This window comes from Trachypithecus francoisi, unplaced genomic scaffold, assembly GCF_009764315.1.
Source record: "Trachypithecus francoisi isolate TF-2019V2 unplaced genomic scaffold, Tfra_2.0 Lachesis_group0, whole genome shotgun sequence".
Classification (NCBI taxonomy): domain Eukaryota; kingdom Metazoa; phylum Chordata; class Mammalia; order Primates; family Cercopithecidae; genus Trachypithecus; species Trachypithecus francoisi.
The window spans coordinates 15,735,299-15,757,712 of NW_022681453.1; the positions used below are offsets into that span (position 1 = coordinate 15,735,299).

General features: G+C 44.3%; 1 protein-coding gene across 25 annotated transcripts in view; it reads right to left on the reverse strand.

The window, feature by feature from the left end:
- The window catches only part of MAP4 (microtubule associated protein 4), a 231,241-nt gene extending 209,374 nt beyond the window's left edge, over positions 1–21,867 (reverse strand). For 20 of the 25 annotated variants that reach the window (XM_033205816.1, XM_033205806.1, XM_033205797.1 and 17 more), the window contains exon 1: positions 21,443–21,553. The gene's annotated coding sequence lies outside the window, so the exon portion shown is untranslated. Of the gene's footprint in view, positions 1–21,442 lie in introns of all 25 variants that reach the window. The other 5 variants (XM_033205745.1, XM_033205688.1, XM_033205706.1 and 2 more) reach the window with 2 other exon arrangements.
- Positions 21,868–22,414: the final 547 nt, after the last annotated feature.

Below are 22,414 nucleotides of genomic sequence, written 5' to 3' on the forward strand. Positions count from 1 at the left end.
ATGGGCAACATAGTAAGACCCCCATCTCTACGAAAAGAAGAAAAAAGAAACGATAAATTCAATAAACTGAAAGAAAATAAAATACAATACTAAGAAACATACATATAAACATACAATACTATGCCCCCCAAAAAGTAGTTTTCAAGTATGAGAGAAAATATACACCTATACAGTATATCCATAGTTTTCTGGGGACAGGGTCTTTGCTGGGTTAGATTCTCAAAGGGATATATACTTAACGAAATTAAGAACCACTTATTTACAAAATCATTAAAGGTCATTCAACTTAACTACCACCTCAGTATCTCTAAATACCCTGGCTCTGTTTTAACATAAGTTAAACTCAGTATCTTACTTTAACATGAGGAAACTCATCATCTTATAAGAAAGTTACATTCCATTTTTCTCTTTAACTTCTACTTGATGGTCCTCGTTCTTTTGTCAAAGCAACAAAATACTAAATCTAATGCCTCTTCCACTTGCCAGATCTTTGATACACAGTTAGCCCTCCAAAGCCACAGGTTCCATTCACATCCTTGGATTCAGCCATCACATATATTTTTTTTTTATTTAATTAATTAATTAATTAATTTATTTTTTTTTTGAGACAGTTTCACTCTGCCTCCCAGGCTGGAGTGCAGAGGCGCAATCTCCGCTCACTGCAACCTCTGCTTCCTGGGTTCAAGTGATTCTCATCCCTGAGCCTCCTAAGTAGCTGGGATTAGAGGCGTGCGCCAAGTATATACTGCAAGACATGCACAGGTACATCATTTTACATATGGGACCTTAACATCCTCAGATTTTCGTATCCACAGGAGCTCTGAGAACCAATCTCCCATGAATACCAAGGACAACTGTATTTGAAAATAACTGTCCCCACCTCTTTATTCTCTAAATGAAACATCTGTAATTCCTTAAATAATGTCTCAAAAAATTAAATTACTCCATCACCAGCCAGACTGTTTTATTCTGGAAAGACTCTACCCATGCTCTGAAAATGTGCCTCTTAAAACTGAACACTCTCACTTTACAGTAGAGGGGAAAAAAACCTCAACACAATACTAAAGGTCTGGAATATTATGCTCCCCTATATTTTCATTTCTTTTTTTTTTTTTTTTTGGTGCGATTGCACCAAGCTGGATTGCAGTGGTGCAACATCATGGCTTACTGCAGCCTCTATCTGCTGGGCTCAAGCAGTTCTCCCACCTGAGCCTCCCAGAGTAGCTGGGACTACAGGCACATGCCACGGCGCCCAGCTAATTTTTTAATTTTTTGTAGAGACAGGAGTTTCAGTTTCTTATGTTTAAAAATATAGGGGTGGTCTGGGCATTTATGCTTCTGACTGCCTGAATAATACCACCTCCCCATTACTGTCTCAAAGTTAACAAGAGAAGCCTTTTTTTTTTTTTTTTCCAGATAGGGTCTCACTCTGTCACTCAGGCTGGAGCGCAGTGGTGCAATCTCGGCTCACTGCAACCTCTGCTTCCCTGGTTCAACTGATTCTTCTGCCTTAGCCTCTCAAGTAGCTGGGATTACAGGCATGCGCCACCATGGCTGGCTGATTTCTGTATTTTTAGTAGAGACAGGGCTTTGCCCTGTTGGCCAGGCTGGTTTCGAACTCCTGGCCTCAAGCAATCCACTTGTCTTGGCCTCCCAAAGTGCTGGGATTACAGGTGTGAGTCACTGCAACCAGCCCAGAGAAGCATTTAAAACAAAAACAAAAACTGTTTTAAATAATATTTAAGGACCAGATGTGATGGCTCATACCTGTAATCTCAGCACTTTGGGAGGCCGAGGTAGGCAGATCATTGAGCTCAGGAGTTCAAGACTAGCCTGGGCAACATGGTGAAACCCCATCTCTACAAAAAATACAAAAATTAGCCAGACGTGGTGGCACACACCCATAACCCCGGCTACTCAGGAGGCTGAGGTGGATCATTTGAGCCCAGGAGGCAGAGGTTGCAGTGAGCTGAGATCGTGCCACTGCAATCCAACCTGGGTAACAGAGCAAGATTCTGTCTCAAAAAAAAAAGGAATATTTAAGTAATAAACATCCAGCTCTACTAATTAAAAACTAATGAAAATTAACTGAATCCTTGATTGTCAGTCAATTCAACAAAGCACCATGAACTCCTTAAGGCATTTATTTTATTTATTTATATTTTAGAGGTAGGATCTCACTATGTTGTCCAGGTTGTACTTGAACTCCAAGGCTCAAGTGCGTCTCTTGCCTCTGCTTCTCGAGAAGCTGGGACTAGTCAGGCATGGTGGCTCACGCCTGTAATCCCAGCACTTTGGGAGGCCAAGGTGGGCAGATCACAAGATCAGGAGTTCAAGACCAGCCTGGAGAACACAGTGAAACCGCATCTGTACTAAAAATACAAAAAATTAGCCAGGTGTGGTGGCAGGCACCTGTAATCCCAGTTACTCGGGAGATAGAGGCAGGAGAATCGCTTGAACCCAGTAGGTGCAGGTGGCAGTGAACCGAGATCATGCCACTGCACTCCCAGCCTGGACAACACAGCGTCTGTCTCAAAGAAGCTGGGACTACGGGCACAGTTCACCATGCTAGGCTCCTAAGACATTTATTTAAACCCACTTAGTCATTCATACCTAAGCACAATAAGTATAGCATTTACAGTGTGTATCATGACACTTTTAATAATAAAGTCAGTGTTTTAAAGTCAGTGTATATTGTTTCTTCTATTTTACTTTTTAAAAAATAACCTACAGCACTTACCAGAGTGTATACACCTAGAAGGCATATAAATATCTGTGGTATTAAATTGAACACAGTAGAAAGAGTGCTAGAGATTAAAGTTCAAATTCTGACTCAGCTACAACTTAGTAAATGACCTTAGGAGAAGGCAGAATTATTCTGGGCCTCAAAGTGGTTCCAAGAAGTCCAAGAGTTTTGTATTTCACAGCCAATTTGCCATCTATATGATCCAATGAAACTTCAAGGAAATGTAATTTCCATTGAAAACATCAATGCATCACTAATTCCATATACACAAAAATTATTTTTTGATTTGTATCACTAGACAATATCTTACTAGCATTCTGAAGGTCACCCATCCCAGTCACAAAGCCCTTAATTCTCACAACCTTGATTTTACAAATAAGAAAAGAGATAGACTGATCTGCCCTAGACCTCATAGCTATTATGTGGTACAGATGAAACCTGAACCTTGGTCTTTTGACACTCAGTCCAGTGCTATTACTGCCATAATATAGTTGCCTGCCACTGATAATTGCAAAGTTTGTTAATTTGGGCAAGTCTACCTTAGACTCTTAGACAACACACTGTTGAAAGGCACCCCACCTCTGACTGATGAAATAGGCTGACTGGTTTGCCTCTGAAGCATCTCAGCAAGTCTCAGCTATACTGAGCACACAAAGTTATTCAGAATACCCTTCAAACATTTCTTTTGTATCTATTATTGTTATCTTACTTCAGCTTGATAAAGAACAACTGTCTGGGTAGCCACTGACACTCTTAAAATATACCCAACCCAAGAGAACTTGCTAAAATGGAACATACTAAATTGGCTGAGTACTAAAGCAACTGGCTATATCAGAGAACTTCATTCTTGGTGACCCAAACTTACCTTTAATTATCAGATATACGACCATGCAATACTGATGTTATTGTTCTAAGAAAATCAGATGTGATTAAAACAGTGAGATTATCCCTTTTTTTAACCTATTAAACTAGCAATATTAATGGAAAAAAAAGTTGTTTGAGACAAGGTCTCACTCCATTACCCAGGATAGAATGTAGTGGCACGATCATAGCTCACTGTAACCTCAAACTCCTGGGCTCAAGTAAGCCTCCTGCCTTAGCCTGCTGAGGAGCTGCAGCTATAGACACCACCATGGCCAGATACATTTTTTTAGCTTTTTTTTTTTTTTTTTTTTTTTTTAGAGATGGGGTCTTGCTATGTTGGCCAGGATGGTCTCTTTTTTTTCTCCCTCCTTGGGTGCTACTTAACCAGGCTTGTTTTGAACTCCTGACCTCAAGTGATCCTCCCACCTCAGCCTCCCAAGGTGCTGGGATTACAAGCGTGAGTCACCATGCCCAATCATGTTTCTTTTTATCCTTTTTCTTCTTGTTCTTCACAGAGACCTCTTCTTCTACTACTACTACTTTTTCTTCCTCCCCATCTTCTTCAATTTTAATTTTACTCTTGGCCTTTTTTGCTTTCTTTTCAGTAATTTCATCTTCTTTACCTGTTCTATTTGAGTTTTTAAAATTTTTTTACTTTTTGTACAAATGGGGTCTCACTAGGTTGCTCAAGCTGGTCTTGAAACTCCTGGCCTCAAGCAATCCTCCCATCCTTGGTACCCGAAGTGCTGGGATTACAGGTGTAAGCCACTGCACCTGGCCCTATTTTGTGTTTTTTTTTTTTAGAACAGATTGGAAGTGTGAACCCACCAGAGAATCCATTCTTTAAAAAAATCATTTTAATATTTTCTGATTAAAAGGAAACTGTGGGCCAGGTGTGGTGGCTCACACATGTAATCTCAGCACTTTGGGAGGCAGAGGCAGGAGGATCACTTGAGGCCAGGAGTTAAAAGACCAGCCTAGGCAACATAGTGAGATCTCGTCTCTACAGAAAAAAAAAAAAAAAAGGCAAAAAATTAGCCGGGTCCATGTGGTGGTGAGTGCCTGTAGTCCTATCTACTTGGTAGGCTAAGGCAGGAGGATCACTGGAGCCTGGGAGGTCGAGGCTACAGGGAGCAGTGATCACAACACTGCACTCCAGCCTGTGTGACAGAGTGAGACCTTGTGTTAAAAAAAAAATAAAATGAAGTAAAGGGGAACTACCCCTTTTTGAAGTACAGTGTGCTTTTAAAAAGCATTTCTGCATATCTGGTAATAAAAGGCAGACAGAAATATAACAAGCAAATGGATCAGATACTGCCCTTTAACAGCAAATGGTTTGTTACCCCCATGTCTCTGTAACTTAGTGAGTAAGAGGGAAAGGAAAATAAGTAAGCTTGAGTTTACTCAAGAAGAAATCTGAGGGCCAGGCACGGTGGCTCACAGCTGTAATCCTAGAACTATGGGAGGCCAAGATGGGCAGATTGCTTGAGCTCAGGGGTTTGAGACCAGCCTGGACAACATGGCGAAACCCTGTCTCTACAAAAAAAAAAAAATACCAAAAAACTCAGCTGGGTGTGGTGGCACACGCCTGTGGTCCCAGATACCCATAAGGCTGAAGTTGGGAGGATCACCTGAAACCAGGTCAAGGCTGCAATGAGCCATGATGCCAAACCACACTCCAGAGCCTAGGCAATGGACTGAGACCCCCATCTCAAGTAAAAAAGAAAAGAAAAAGAAAAAATCTGAACATAGAATTAACAATGAACATAGCCAATCATTATGATAAATACTTCTAAATTCATGAAAAAAGTAGCTGGGCGCGGTGGCTCACACCTGTAACCCCGGTACTTTGGGAAGCCAAGGCAGGTAGATCACTAGAGGTCAGGAGATCGAGACTGGCTGGGCTAATATGGTGAAATTCCATTAGCAGGCTGTGGTGGTGCATGCCTGTAGTCTCAGATACTCGGGAGGCTAAGACAGGAGAAGTGCTTGAACCCAGAAGACAGAGGTTGCAGCGAGCCAAGATCATGCCACTTCACTCCAGCCTGGGCAACAGAGCTAGACTCGGTCTCAAAAAATAAAAAATAAAAATAAATAAATTCATGAGGCCAGGCGCAGTGGCTCACGTCTATAACCCTAGTACCTTGGGAGGCCCAGGCAGGTGGATCATCTGAGGTCAGGAGTTCAAGACCATCTTGGCTACTAAAAACACAAAACTTAGCCAGGCATGGTGGCAGGTGCCTATAATCTCAGCTACTCGGGAGGCTGATAGAGAAGAATCGCTTGAACCCAGGAGATGGAGGCTGCAGTGAGCCGAGATTATGCCACTTGACTCCAGCCTGGGCAAAAGAGCAAAACTCCATCTCAAAAATAATAACAACACTACGAACAATAAATTTGGCTGGGTACGCTGGCTCGTGCCTGTAATCCCAGCACTTTGGGAGGCCAAGGCGGGCAGATCGCTTGAGGTCAGGCGTTCAAGACCAACCTGGCCAACGTGACAAAACCGTGTCTCTACAAAAAATACAAAAATTAGCTGGGTGTGGCAGTGTGTGCCTGTAGTCCCAGCTATTTGGGAGTGTGAGACAGGAGAACCACTTGAACCCAGGAGGCCGAGGATGCAGTGAGCCGAGATCACGCCATTGCACTCCAGCCTGGGCAACAGAGTGACACTCTGTCTCAAAAAAAAAATTAAATAATAAGTTAATGAAAAAACTATTTCATTAATGAGGCCAGAACATATTTCCCTGGGGAAATAATATATAAACTCAAATTAATGTTCCTATCCTTAAACACCTAACTTCATGATCCTTAGTATTCTGAGTTCCAGAAACAAAGGATAATTAGGGGCAAGAGGTATAGAAGAGCAGAGACAAATGTAAGAATTGCCTTTCCTGGACCTCAGGAAGCATTTTATAATAGGTAAAAATAGTTTTACAATGCCCCACTTCCTTTCTGTGCCATTTCCAAGTCATTAGTGGCATTATGCCCCCCTAAGTCCCACTACTATAGCACCTGACTGCAGCATAAATTGAACATAGATTTGCCAGTAGAGAAAGAGAAACAAGAAATGAAGTACAGTCTCTGACTTCAAGAGTTTCTCAGTCCAGTGGCAAGATATATTTAATTTTAGGCCAAGTGCGGTGGCTCACGCCTGTAATCCCAGCACTTTGCGAGGCTGAAGCTGGTAGATCACTTGAGGTCAGGAGTTACAGACAAGCCTGGCCAACATGGTGAAACCCTGTCTACTAAAAATACTAAAATTAGCTGGGCATGGTGGCACATGCCTGTAATCCCACCTACTCAGGAGGCTGAGGCAGGAGAATGGCTTGAACCTGGGAAGCAGAGGTTGCAGTGAGCAGAGATTGTGCCACTGCACTCCAGCCTGGGCAACAGTGAGACTCCAGCTCAAAAAATAATAATAATTTAAAAACAATATGGAAATCCAAAAGAATATACACATACATACACACACGCGCGCGCACACACACACACAATTAGCATTAGTAAACAAGTTCAGCCGGGCGCAGTGGCTCATGCCCATAATCCCAGCACTTTGGGAAGCTGGGGCGGGTGGGATCACCTGAGGTCGGGAGTTCGAGACCAGCCTGACTAGGATGGAGAAACCCCATCTCTATTAAAAATACAAAATTAACCAGGCATGGTGGCACATGCCTGTAATCCCAGCTACTCGGGAGGCTGAGGCAGGAGAATCGCTTGAACCCAGGAGGCGGAGGTTGCAGAGAGCCGAGATCGTGCCATTGCACTCCAGTCTGGGCGACAAGAGTGAAACTCCATCTCAAAAAAAAAGAAGAAGAAAAAAAAGTTCAGCGAGGCTACAGAATACTAGATCTATAAAAATGTTATATTTCTGTATTACCAGCAATCAACAACACAAAATGAAGAAAATAATTCCATTTTCAATAGCATCAAAATAACAAAATACTCAGGAATAAATTTAAAGTAAAAGACTTGTACACTAAAAACTACAAAATATATTTTATATATAAACACACACAGGTTTTTTGCTTTTTTTTGTTGTTTTTTCTTTTTTTTTTTTTTGAGACAGAGGCTCGCTCTGTTGCCCAAGCAATGGCAGGATCACAGATCAACTTCCTGGGCTCAAGGGATCCTCCCACCTCATCCTCACCCTGATGAGTAGCTACCACACCCAGCTAACTGTGTGTGTGTGTGTGTGTGTGTGGTGTGTGTGTGTGTGTTAAGAGATGGGGTCTCGCTATGTCAGCCAGACTGGTGTTAAGAGATGGGGTCTCGCTATGTCAGCCAGACTGGTCTCAAACTCCTGGGCTCAAGCAATCCTCTCACCTCAGCCTCCCAAAGGGCTGGGATTACAGGTGTGAGCCACCACCACACTCAGCCTACAAAATATTCTTGAAATAAAGACATTAAACAAATGGAAAGGCATCCCACGTTCATGAAGTGGAAGATCTAACATTGTTAAGATAGCAACACTCTCTAAATTGATCTACAGATTCAAGGCATTCCCTATCAAAATTCCAACTGCCTTTTCTGCAAAAGTTGCCAAGTTGATTCTAAAGCTCAAACGGAAATGCCAAGGATCCAGAATAGCCAAAACAATCTTGAAAAGAACAAAATTAGAAAACTCACACTTCCTAATTTCAAAACATATTACAAAAGTACATTAATCAAGACAGCATATTTATGCAGATAGTAGTACCACAGGGTGAAAATAAAAGAAAGAAAGCATGGTGGTACTGGCATAGACATACACCAATGGAAAAGAATTGAAAGTCCAGGCCGGGCACGGTGGCTCACACCTGTAATCCCAATACTTTGGGAGGCCAAGGCGGGTGGATCACTTGAGGTCAGGAGTTCAAGACCAGTCTGGCCAAAATGGCGAAACCCTGTCTCTACTAAAAATACAAAAACTAGCTGGGTGTGGTGGCACACACCTGTTATCCCAGCCACTGGGAGGCTGAGACAGGAGAACTGCTTGAACCTGGAAGGCAGAGGTTGCAGTGAACCGAGATTACACCACTGCACTCCAGCCTGGGCAAAAGAGCAAGTCCCTGTCTCAAAAAAGAAAGTCCAGAAATAAGCCCATACCTTTATGGTCAATTGACTCAAAACATGGATGGCTAAGATAATACACAATTCAATGAAAAAAGAAAAGTCTTTTCAACAACTGGTTCAAGGACAACTAGATATCCACACATCAAAAAGAAAAAGAAAAATATTTTGGGCCAGGTGCAGTGGTTCACATCTGTAATCCCAGCACTTTGGGAGGCTAAGGCGAGTGAATCACCTGAGGTCAGGAGTTCAAGACCAGCCTGGCCAACATGGTGAAACCTCAGTCTCTACTAAAAATACAAAAATTAGCTGGGCGTGGTGGCGGATGCCTGTAATTCCAGCTACTCAGGAGGCTGAGGCAGGAGAATCACTTGAACCTGGGAGGTGGAGGTTGCAGTGAGCCAAGATCACGTCACTGCACTTCAGCCTGGGCAACAGAGTGAAACTCCATCTCAAAAGAAAAAAAATAAAAAGAAAAAGGTTTTGGACTCCTACCTCACACATCATGTATAAAAATTAATTTGAAATTGATTTTTTTTTTTTTTTTTTTTTTTTTGAGACGGAGTCTCGCTCTGTCGCCCAGGCTGGAGTGCAGTGGCCGGATATCAGCTCACTGCCAGCTCCGCCTCCCTGGTTTACGCCATTCTCCTGCCTCAGCCTCCCGGGTAGCTGGGACTACAGGCGCCCGCCACCTCGCCCGGCTAGTTTTTTGTATTTTTTAGTAGAGACGGGGTTTCACCCTGTTAGCCAGGATGGTCTCGATCTCCTGACCTCGTGATCCGCCCGTCTCGGCCTCCCAAAGTGCTGGGATTACAGGCTTGAGCCACCGCGCCCGGCCGAAATTGATTTTTTAAAAAACTAAATATAACAGCTAAAACTGTAAAATTCTTTAAAGAAACAAAGTACACCTATAATCCCAGCATTTTGGGAGGCAAGGAAAGTGGATCACTTGAGTCCAGGAGTTTGAGATCAGCCTGGACAACGTAGTAAGACCACATCTCGGCCGGGCACGTGGCTCAGGCCTGTAATTCTAGCACTTTGGGAGGCCGAAGTGGGCAGATCACAAGGTCAAGAAATTGAGACCATTCTGGCTAACATGGTGAAACCCCATCTCTACTAAAAACACACAAAAAAATTAGCCGGGCATGGTGGCGGGCCCCTGTAGTCCCAGCTACTCGGGAGGCTGAGGCAGGAGAATGGCATGAACCCAGGAGGTGGAGCTTACAGTGAGCAGAGATCACGCCACTGCACTCCAGCCCGGGCAACAGAGCAAGACTCTGTCTTAATAAAAAAAAAAAAAAAGTTACAGCTCTACAAAAAATAAGCCAAAATTAGCCAAGCATCATGGTTCACGCCTGGAGTCCTACCTACTCAGGAGGCTGAGGTGGGAGGATAGCTTGAGCCTGAGAGGTGGAGGCTGCAGTGAGCAAAGATCGTGTCACTGCACTCCAGCCTGGAAAACAGAGAGAGACCCTGTCTCAGAAAGAAGAACGAACGAACGAATGAAAGCACAAACAAAAGAAAAAACGAAAGAAAGAGAGAGAGAAATCTTTATCACCTTAAATTAGACAACAGCTTCTTAGATGTGACACCTATAGCACAGGCAACCAAGAAAAAACTAGATAAACTGGACTTCATCAAAATTTAAAACTTTTGTGTTTCAAAAGATACTATCAGCCAGGTACGGTGGCTCACACCTGTAATACCAGCACTTTGGGAGGCCAAGCAAGTCTAGGAGTTCAAGACTGGCCTGGGCAACATAAGGAGACCCCCATCTCTAATTAGAATTGTTTTTTTAATTATCCAGGTTTGGTGGCACACATCTACAATGCCAGCTACCCAGGAGGCTGAAGTGGGAGAATCACCTGAGCCCTGGAGGTCAAGTCTGCAATGAATCATGATCACACCACTGCACTCCAGCCTGAGTGACAGAGCAAGATCTTTCTCAAAAAAACAAAAAAAAAAAAAAAAAGAAAAAAATAATTTTTGGGTTTTAATTTTTTTTTTTTTTTTTTTTTATAGAGACAGGGTGTCACCATATTGCCCCACGCTGGTCTTGAATTGCTGGGCTCAAGCGATCCACCTTCCTCGGACCCCCAAAGTGCTAGGATTACGGGCATGAGCCACCACGTCTGGTGATAAATAATTTTTTAAAAGGTTAAACACAATTAACATATAACCAAGCAATTCTCCTTCTAGGTATCTACACAAAAATAAATGTCCATACAAAAACATATCTGAATCTTCACAGAGCATTATTCATAATAGCTAAAAAAATGCAACCCAAATGTTCATCAATGGATGAATGGACAAACAAAATGCAGTATATCCATGTAACGTAATATTATTCAGCCATAAAAATGAATGAAATGATACGTGCTACACAACATGGATGAACCTAAAAGCATTATGCTAAATGAAAGGCCATTTATTGTATGATTCCATTTATATGGAATGTCCAGAATAGAGACAGCAAAATGATTAGTGGTTGCCAGAGGCTGGGTGAATGAAGGGAATGGAAGAGACTGCTAATGGGTATGAGGTTTCTTTTGGGGGTAATGAAAATGTTCTGGACTTAGATCATGGTAGTAGTTGCACAATATTGTGAATATACCAAAAACCACTGAATTCTATGATTTTGTTTTGTTTTGTTTTGACAAGGTCTTGCTCTGTGGCCCAGGCTATAGTGCACAATCATGGCTCACTGCAACCTCAAATTCTTGGGCTCAAGTGAATGATCCTCCCACCTCGGCCTCCCAAGAGTCTGGGACTACAGGTGTGCACCGCCATGCCTGGCTAATTTTTTTTTTATTTTTTTATTTTTGGTACAGACAGGGTTGCCATGCTATGTTGCTCATGCTGGTCTCAAACTCCTGGGCTCAAGCAATCCTCCCACCTCAGCCTCCCAAAGTGCTGGGATTACAGGCATGAGCTACCACGCCTACCCCAAATTGTATGCTTTAAAATGGTGAGTTTTATGATATGTGAATTACTTGTCAACTTTTTTAGATGTGGAATGACATATGCCCAAAGATATATATTGGGGAAAACACCAAAGAAGAGTAGGGTAGAAAGTGGCCATGAATGACCTTCTAAACGTGAAACTTGAGCTGATATGTAGAGAACTAAGCCTGTAAATCTGCCTTATCCCCCACTTTCTCTGCTCCCAATCCTTCCTAAACTCAGAAATCACTTGTCACTCAAAGCAACACACTCACTGCCCAAATTCAAATTATTTCAATAAAAATATGTTCTTCCCATAAGAAAATGACTGAGAGCTCTCCAGAGTCCTACTAGTGGATTTCTATTCCTATAAGAGAAAGTGGCCTAACCCAAATTAATTATATGCTGAGCATCCCAAATCCAAAAATCTCAAACCTGGGCGGGGTGTAGTGGCTCAAGTATGTAATCCCCAGCATGTTAGGAGGCTGAGGTGAAAAGATCGCTTGAACCTAGGAATTTGAGACCAGCCTAGGCAACATGGTGAAATGCGGTCTCTATAAAAATACAAAAATTAGCTGGGCATGGTGGCGCATGCCTATAGTCCCAGCTACTCAAGAGGCTGAGGCAGGAGGATCACCTGAGCCCAGAAGCTCAAGGCTGAAGTGAGCTGTGATTGTGCCACTCTACTCTGGCAACAGAGCGAGACTCTGTCTCAAAACACAAACACACAAAAATCCAAAATCTGAAATGCTCCAAAATCTAAAACTTTTTGATGTCAAAGGAAATGCTCACTAGAGGATTTTCGAATATTCGTATATTACAGACATTCCAAAATCCAAAAAATCCAAAATATGAACAATTCTGGTCTCATATATCAAATAATGGATACTCAACCTGTATCTGACAAAGAATTTCAAGGCTGGAGCTGGGTGCGATGGCTCAGGCCCATAATCCCAGCACTCTGGGAGGCCAAGGTGGGCAGATCACTTCAGGTCAGGAGTTCGAGACCAGCCTGGTCAACATGGCAAAACCCCATCTCTACCAAAAATACAAAAATTATCTGGGGTCTGGTGGTGCACACCTGTACTCCCAACTACTTGGGAGGCCAAAGCGGGAGGATCACTTGAACCCGGGAGGCGGAGGTTGCAGTGAGCCGAGATCACACCACTGCACTCCAGCCTGAGCGACAGAGCGAGACTCCATCTTAAAAAGAAGAAGAAAAAAAAAGATCTATAACTAAACTTGTTGTAAGTTTGTCTTCTGACAATAGTAAAAGACTTAGAAAGCACATTTCACGAGAGGTAGCTGGGGGAAAAGCCACTAGTGTGGAAAAGAAAAAAGTGGGACAAAATAACTGTCATTGAATAGGTGCAAAGTTGAGATTAGAGCTACCAGGAATAACTGTAGACAGAAAAATTAGGACCACTGAAGAGAAACTGCAGGGAGGCAGATCTACAATCATTATCAGGAAAATCTTTCTAAAATGACAAATCTGGAAACCTGGAATTGGTAGCAACCAGCTGTGAAGTCCTTATATTGGGAAATACCTGCATAGAGAACCGGAGGAATCACCTATTATGTGAAACATTTGTCTAGATTATCTCTAAATCTCTTCTATGATTCTACGAGGAGGAAGAAGTCCAGAAAAATAATTGTTCTTGCTCTCAATACTGCTAAAAGTATTTTTTTTAAAAAGCTAAATACCAGGAACTTCTTTAATTAAAAGGAACAATCCCATCAAGAAGACAAAGGTTGATTTGTTAGTCAAGATAATGAGACTGCTTTCCTTAGGATCAAGTATAGCACTGGCAGTGAGAATAGGTCATTTGGTCAGGCACAGTGGCTCACACCTATAATCCCAGAACTTTGGGAAGCCGAGGTAGGAGGATTGCTTGAGGCCAGGAATTCAAGACCAGCCTGAGCAACATAGCAAGACTCTGTCCCTTAAAAAAATAAATAAAAAATAAATCATCGATTCTAGATACAATCACTCACTCTCTGTTTGGCCAAAGGTAAATGACTTCATCTCTCTACCTGAGCTGAAAAACAGTAATTTAAAATACCAATATTATAGGAGTATAATTTAAATTAGTAGGCCGGGCGCGGTGGCTCAAGCCTGTAATCCCAGCACTTTGGGAGGCCGAGGCGGGCGGATCACGAGGTCAGGAGATCGAGACCATCCTGGCTAACACGGTGAAACCCCGTCTCTACTAAAAAAAAAAAAAAAAAAAAACTAGCGGGGCAAGGTGGCGGGCGCCTGTAATCCCAGCTACTCGGGAGGCTGAGGCAGGAGAATGGCGTAAACCAGGGAGGCGGAGCTTGCAGTGAGCTGAGATCCGGCCACTGCACTCCAGCCTGGGCGGCACAGCAAGACTCCGTCTCAAAAAAATAAATAAATAAATTGGTTAATAACTGCAAAATGCTTTGGAAATTTACTTTATATGACAATTAAGACTATTTTTTACTTCATACATATACTAGAGTTGAAAAAATCAGCATATATTATTCATTAAATCAGCCAAATTTCTCACTGTCAGAGAAAGAAGTTAAGCAAGGAAGAGAATACTAGAATGAACTCTGTGGTGCTGGATTAGCATCAGAGATATCAGTATAAACTCATGTTTATACTTACATACAGACAGAAGTAAACGAAGATATGTGTGGGTCGGTATACATACATATTATTTCCTAACTATCCCCTGAGAGGGCCTAGAAGTAGTGATACCCTAGCAGTGATGAGTACATCAAGCTCATTTAGAAACCAGGACACCTTGGAGAAATGGCTGATTTTAGGGTCGGGGCAGAGAAAGTATAAGATGAGACTGGAGCATCTTACAGTGCCAGAAAGTACAAAAGTGCTAAAAGACAAAGAAACGTAGGGAAGGGTATTTCAAAAGAACATGGTGCCAATGTTAAAATGGCCAAAGCTGGAACAACTTGAGCAACAAAATATAGTACTGTATTACAAGCAAATAAAAAAATATTCATGGGTCCATATTGATACAAATGATTTAATAAATAAATGGAGGAGGCATAAATCTTCCTTACAAAAGGACTCCAAATCATAAAAGTAGAAAGAATGGCCGGGCGCGGTGGCTCGCGCCTGTAATCCCAGCACTTTGGGAGGCCGAGACGGGCGGATCACGAGGTCAGGAGATCGAGACCATCCTGGCTAACATGGCGAAACTCCATCTCTACTAAAAAATACAAAAATCTAGCCGGTCGAGGTGGCGGGCGCCTGTAGTCCCAGCTACACGGGAGGCTGAGGCAGGAGAATGGCGTAAACCGGCGAGGTAGAGCTTGCAGTGAGCTGAGATCCGGCCACTGCACTGCAGCCTGGGCGACAGAGCGTGACTCCGTCTCAAAAAAAAAAAAAAAGTAGAAAGAAAAATAGAAAACCAACAGAACAATATAATCAGTGCTGAAACAGGTAAGATTCACTAATGAATGCTAAAATAAGTAGAGGAAATTTTTAAGGAGAAATAAGATCTCTGTATAACCTCACAGTTATCTTCCCCAAAATATTAACTAATTACTTTGGGAATTTTAACATGCCCACAAATTCTTCCACACTCCTCCCTTCAGGGGTTGGAGCTTAATTCCCTTCCCCTGGAGTATGGATATGACTTGGTGACTCATTTCTAGGTTCTATCAAGTAAAATTAAAAAGCAGAATAATAGTCCCTTTACAGTACAGAACATCACTTTAATCAAGTTACCAAAGTTAACAAGGCACAGTGGCTCATGCCTGCAATCCTAGCATTTTCGCAGGATGAGGCGGGTGGACTGCTTGAGGATAGGAGTTCAAGACCAGCCTGGGCAACGTGGCAAAACTCCGCCTTTACTAAAAATACAAAAATTAGGCATGGTGGCACGTGCCTGTGATCCCAGCTACTCTGGAGGCTAAGGCACAATAATCACTTGAATTGGGTAGGCAGAGGTTGCCATGAGCCAAGATCATGCCACTGCACTCTAGCCTGGGCAAGAGAGCAAGACCTTGTCTCAAAAAAAAAAAAAAAGGTAACCAGTAATGAGTCATGTTGATATCAGGTATCCCCAGATATGATGTGACAAGAAGGGTAAACCATGTCTATGGTATGCTTCCCCAAAATGCATAAACTCAGGCTAATCATGAGAAAACACCAGGAAACCCAAAATGAGAACCATTCTACAAATACATGACCACTCATCTTTAAAGATGTCAAGGAAAGATAGGGAAGGAGAGACTAAGAAACTGTCACCTATTGGAAGAAACTAAAGAAACATTACATCTAAATGCAATGTAGTATCCTGGATTGGATCCTGTAACAGGAATAGGACATCACTGGAAAACACAGGAAAACCAGAGGAAAGTCTGTAGTTTGGTCAATAATATTCCACTAATGCTAATTTCTTAATTTTGATAAGGGTATCAGGTTATACAAAATGTTACCACTAAGAGAAGTGGAATGCATATAGAATGTATATAGAAAGTCTGTACTACGTTTACAACTCTTCTGTAAATCTAAAATTATTTAAACTGAGTTTTAAACTATTTTCCATATAAAAAGAAGGAAGGGAAGTTATAAATAAACTTTTTTTTTTTTTTGAGACGGAGTCTCGCTGTCATCCAGGCTGGAGTGCAATGGTGCAGTCTCGGCTCACTGCAACCTCTGCCTCCTGGGTTCAAGCGATTCTCCTGCCTCAGCCTCCAGAGTAGCTAGGATTACAGGCGCCCACCACCACGCTCAGCTAATTTTTTATTTTTAGTAGAGACGGGGCTTCACCATGTTGGCCAGGCTGGTCTCAAACTCCTGACCTCTTGCTCCGCCCACCTCAGCCTCCCAAAGTACTGGGATTACAGGCATGAGCCACGGCGCCCAGCATAAATAAATTTTTAAAAGATATTTAAGTATATGCAAACTAATAAAATGTTTACAGTAAGATTAGCTTTTTTTTTTTTTTGAGATGGAGTTTCACTCTCGTCACCCAGGCTACAGTGCAGTGGCGCAATCTTGGCTCCCTCCAACCTGTGCCTCCCAGATTCAAGCGATTCTCCTGTCAGCCTCTCCAGTAGCTGGGATTACAGGTGCGTGCCACCATGCCAGCTAATTTTTGTATTTTAGTAGAGATAAGGTTTCACCATGTTGGCCAGGCTGGTCTTGAACTCCTGACCTCAAGTGATCCCCCTGCCTCGGCCTCCCAAAGTGCTGGGATTACAGGCATGAGCCATCATGCCCAAGCCAAGAAGATTAACTTTTTTAACTTATAAAGAATCACAACAGCTGGTTGCAGAGGCCAGCACCTGTAATCCCAGCTACTCAAGGAGGCTGAGGCAGGAGAACTGCTTGAACCCGGGAGGTGGAGGTTGCGGTGAGCTGAGATCACACCACTGCACTCAAGCCTAGGCAATACAGCTAGACTCAGTCTCAAAAAAAAAAGAGTTAAGGATCACAAAAGTTAGCCAAGTGTGATGGCACACATCCACAGTCTGAACCACTGGGGAGGCTGAGGCAGGAGGATCAGTTGAGGTCAGAAGCTCAAGGCTGCAGTGAGCTATGATCTCCCCACTGTGCTGACAGAACAAGACCCCATCTCAAAAAAAAAAAAAAAGAAGAAGAAAAAAAAGACTCACAAAAGTAATTGTGTTGACTTTCAAGCTTAAAATGTTAATGACATCCAAAAGAGTTTACCATAAGGTCTGCATTGAAAGACTGGCCTAGGAGCTCTAAAATGGTAGATGAGTATGATGAATATGATCCCCTATGTATATCAGTGTGCTTTATTACCCCTTTTTTTGCAGGGGTGAGCAGGTCTGGCTCTTTCAGCAAGGCTGATGTGCAGTGACACAATCATAGCACTGGAGCCTTGAACTCCTGGGCTGAAGTGATCCTCCCACCCCAGCCTCCAGAGTAGCTGGGACTATAGACACATGCCACCACACCTAGCTAAGTTGTTGTTTTTGTTATTTTGCTGTACACTAAAATTATCTGGGGACTATTTTTTTTTTTTTTTGAATGGAGACAGGGTCTCACTATGTTATTCAGGCTAGTGTTAAATTTCTGGCCTCAAGCAATCCTCTACCTCAGGCTCCCAAAGTGCTGGAATTACAGGCATGAGCCACCGAGCCCTACCATCCCCCTTCTTAACCTTAACCTTAACTGTCCTCAACCCACTCACTCCTAGCAGTAAGTCTACAATAACCCAGTTCTAAAAGTGCTGCTTAGAAAGACAAAGCGAAATCAGTGAAATTTACTTGGTTTCCTTTTCAAATTGACTATATAAATGAACCGCCAAGATGCCTTCCAGTGGGTAAAAATGTTCCTCTCAGATTTTCTCACATCTTAAGGAAATCTAAAAGCTACATAGCAACTACTCACGCTTAATCTTAAAAAAAAAAAAAAAAAAAAAAAGAGCAAAGTGATTCCAAAAATTTTAACTGTCAAAAGCAGAAGTTTACAGAGCCAAAGGATTGATCACCACATTCAGAAACAAGATTAGGAAAGAACAAGATACTGTGAGAGCAGGAAGAACCTACTCTCTGACTAAAGCTAAGCCGCCTATATATAAGAAAATCCAGGTGCTTCCTTCACTGTCAGGGAACAATGGAGAATGACTTTTAAATAGGTAATATAAATGTATTTGTAAATTTGAAAATTATAACAAAGGGATGCTGGAATGACAAATATTTGAAGAGACAACTTTAAAAACAAGTGGGACAGAGTAGGAAAACGTGTTAAGACACTCTCCAACACTGTGTGTTTTTACATTGGGGAAAGGGAGACTCACTAGACTTTTGTTCCTTGATTAAAACACCCATAGAGCCAGGCATGATGGCTCACACCTGTAATCCCAACACTCTGGGAGGCCCAGGCAGGTGGATCATCTGAGGTCAGGAGTTCAAGACCAGCCTGGCCAACAAGGTGACACCCCATCTCTACTAAAATTTCAAAAAATAGCCAGGCGCGGTGGCTCACGCCTGTAATCCCAGTACTTCGGGAGGCCAAGGCAGGCGGAACACAAGGTCAGGAGATCGAGACCACCCTAACACAGTAAAACCTTGTCTCTACTAAAAATACAAAAAATTAGCCAGGTGTGGTGGCACGTGCCTGTAGTTTCAGCTCCTCAAGAGGCTGAGGCAGAAGAATCGCTTGAACCCAGGAGGCAGAGGTTGCAGTGAGCCGAGATCGCGCCACTGGCACTCCAGCCTGGGCAACTGAGTGAGACCCCATCTCAAAAAAAAAAAAACATATATATATATATATATACACACACACACACATATAACACACACATAAACACACACACACAAATTAGCCAGGCGTGGTGGTGGGTACCTATAATCCCAGCTATTCAGGAGGCGGAGGCAGAAGAATCACTTGAAACTGGGAGGCAGAGGTTGCAGTGAGCCAAGATCATGCCACCGCACTCCAGCCTAGATGACACAGCGAGACTCCATCTCAAAAAATAAAATAGAATAAAATAAAAATACATGGCCGGGCATGGCGGCTTGCACCTGTAATCCCAGCACTTTGGGAGGTCAAAGCAGGCAGATCACTTGAGGTCAAGAGTTTGAGACCAGTCTGGCCAACATGGCAAAACTCCGTCTCTACTAAAAATACAAAAATCAGCCGGGTGTGGTGGCACATGCCTGTAATTCCAGCTACTCGTGAGGCTGTGGCAGGAGAACTGCTTGAACTCAGGAGGTGGAGACTGCAGTGAGCCGAGATCCTGCCACTGTCCAGCCTGGGCGACAGAGCAAGTCCCTGTCTCAAAAATAGGTAATTAAATAAATAAAATTAAAATTTAAAAAATACCGACTAAGAATATCTAGTGCCTTTCCAATTCTATAATCAACTACCTTTTTATTACTGATTAGGCAGCCCAGAACAATGGAGGTGTCCTGGTCAGTGGATAATTAAATCCAATTGTGCACATGGCACTTAATGCTTCCAACATACATTAACCGGTATCTGGTTTATCAGTCTCTGGTGAGTTTGTTACTTTGCATGAATAAATTCCAAGCACTTGAATCATCCCAATGTAAGCCAAAATTCTGAAGTTTCTGAACTACTATGTGGGGGTTGGAGAGACCTTGGTTTGGTTGGATACCACTTTCGCCACTTAACTATCTGTGTGACCCCTTATTCCCATCAGTCTCAATTTCCTCATCTGTTAATAAATACAGCTAATGACTGGGAGATGGCAAGTGCTCAAAAAGTGACAGCTTTATTATTTTGAAGCTAAATTTGAAAGGAAGTGTATAACTGAGGTGAAAATATTTCGTTTGAAAAGAAGTAGTACAGATCAGCAAACTACGTCAATTTAAAAGACACAGTTTGAAGAGAGATGTCCCAATCTATGGAGTTGAGAAAAGTAAAGCTTAAAAGTTGCAAGTAAAGTACACACTGCACAGTACAGATAGGAGTCTCCTGCTTAGCAACTCTAATGTTGTCTACCAAACACCCAGCTTGTAATAGAGCATGACAACTGTTCACTCTAAATCCATGTGCTCAGCTTGGATTCAGGATTGATTTATAAAAATAGCTGCTGCTGGTGCTCTTTGAATCTCTTTGCGCTGATGACTGGGCAGTGTTACCCTACAGGCCTAGAGCAGCTGTATTCCCTCACCACACCCATTTCTCTGTCTACCCAGCCAAGCTGACGGCACCCTGCCCCCGCCCCCCATCTCCACAGCATACTATTCTCCCTCCTCCTGGGCTGAGTGAGCAAATTACAAGCACAAATATCCCCTGATGCAATGCCACAACCATCCCTGGGAAAGAGCAGAGGCAGTTGCCAAAAGCACAGCAGCAGGGAAATGGGCGGGAGACGCACGCACACGCACACATACACACACACATACACACACACTGCAAGAAAAGCTGCAATACTATGCAGCCAGGGAGAGAGAATTGAGAGGCCCTGGGAAGCAATGCTGTAACAGGACCAGAGAAGGCAAAGGAGAAAAGGGGGTTTCCAGTAGAAAGCTGGGTAACACTAACCTTCCCGAGAAGCACGTATTTCATCCGAGTTTGGGTCCTAAAGCACAAACCTAAAGGTAATCAATCACTGCCTCCTCCCCAAAACAGCAAATGAATTTAATTTACTCGTTCCTGGAAGTAAGCAAAACTCTCACATCTCCTCCACAGGACAATTTCACCAAAGGGACCTCACACCGGCAGAGAACTTGTTCCATGTGCTAAATCCCAATCTCTGTTCTGGGTAATGTTTCCAACTGCCCCTCCTAGTCCCTGTACCCTCCCCACCCCCACCCTATGCGACCCCTTCGCACTCCCACTGCCAGATACATGCTTTAGTCCCCACACAGTGCCGGGGCCTTTGCATGCGGGAAGAGCCCCGCCTAGGGCCCGGTTTTCCAGACCACCCCTCAGCCCCACCCATAACCCCTAACTGGACACACTAAGGCTGAATTCAGCCTCAAATCACTGACCCCCATATAGCCTCAGAAAACCACCCCTGAGTTCTCCTACATCCCCGAACCCCACCCAAGGTCCCAGACTGTGGCCGACCCTCGCTCCGCCGCTCAGCCCCATCCAGAGCCCGAGGCAAGTCGCTCGGCCCCACCGCCCCGACCCTCAAAGCTGGACCTCTCAGCCCCCCTCACTCCAAGGACCCCCCAGATCGCGCCTCAAAGACTCCAAGGTCACGGCCGCCGGCCCCCCCGCCTGGCCCCCTCCCTAGGACGCCCCCGCGTCTCGCAGGCCGGCGGCCACCGCCCTTCCACGCCTCGGGCGGCCCCGTGGGGTACCGAGCTGCCGCAGGACAAGGCTCGGGCATCCCCGGGACAGTGAGGAGGCCGCCCCTCCAATCGGACCCGGCCTGCGGCTGCACCTACCCGCCGCCGCCGAGACGGAGCCGGAGCAGGAGGGAGCCAGGAGAGCGCCGGGAAGAGCCGTGGAGGAGCTGGGAGACGTCGGGAGGAGCCGGGAGCCAGCGAGCGAGCAGGAGGGGCGGGGCGCAGGGAGGCGGCCGCTTCCTCGTCGCCTTCTTGAGGGCGGGCGCAAGGGAGGGACGCCGCCACCGCCTACCCGGCGGGCGCCGCCGCTCCGGCCAATAACCGTGGCGAGGGGGAGAGCGGAGGGCTATGGCGGACCAATGGGTGCTGGCCTTGCCGCCACGCTCTCTCTGCAGAGCTGCGCGAGCCGCGGGCCGTTGCGGGGGAGCTTCTCGACTGCGGCTTGCGAATGCCGAAGCTGACGGCAGGCCGATCGATTGCCTCCGCTGTTCTATGATGGCCGTCGCTGTCTCTCAGAGTTTGGGCCCCTGGAGCGGGCAGAGTGCGAGAGTGGGCGCGCACGCGGGCCAGGCCACCAGAGGGTGGGGCCTGTGGGCTCTGTGATGTAACCTGGGAGGGGCGCGGGGCGGAGCCTAGGTCGCGGGCCAGCTGGGCTCTGGAAGGAACTTTTAGTGAAGAGGGAGGACGCCACAGGTCCTCTGCAGGGCTCCGCTTCCTGGAGCCGCATGTGGCTAGTGAACTCTGAAACGTGGCTGGCCCAAGTTGAGATGTGCTGTAAGTGTACAGTACACACACACCAGATTTCCTAGACTTAGTACCAAAAAAAAAAATCATTTTTAAATGGTTACAAGTGGGATAATTAATTATAACAAAATTGATGACAGTTGGGATATATTTGGTTAAATAAGAAATATTGAGGCCGGGCGCGGTGGCTCACGCTTGTAATCCCAGCACTCTGGGAGGCCGAGGCGGGTGGATCACTTGAGGTCAGGAGTTCCAGACCACCCTGATCAACATGGTGAAACCCTGCCTCTACTAAAAATACAAAAATTATCCGGGAATGATGGCAAG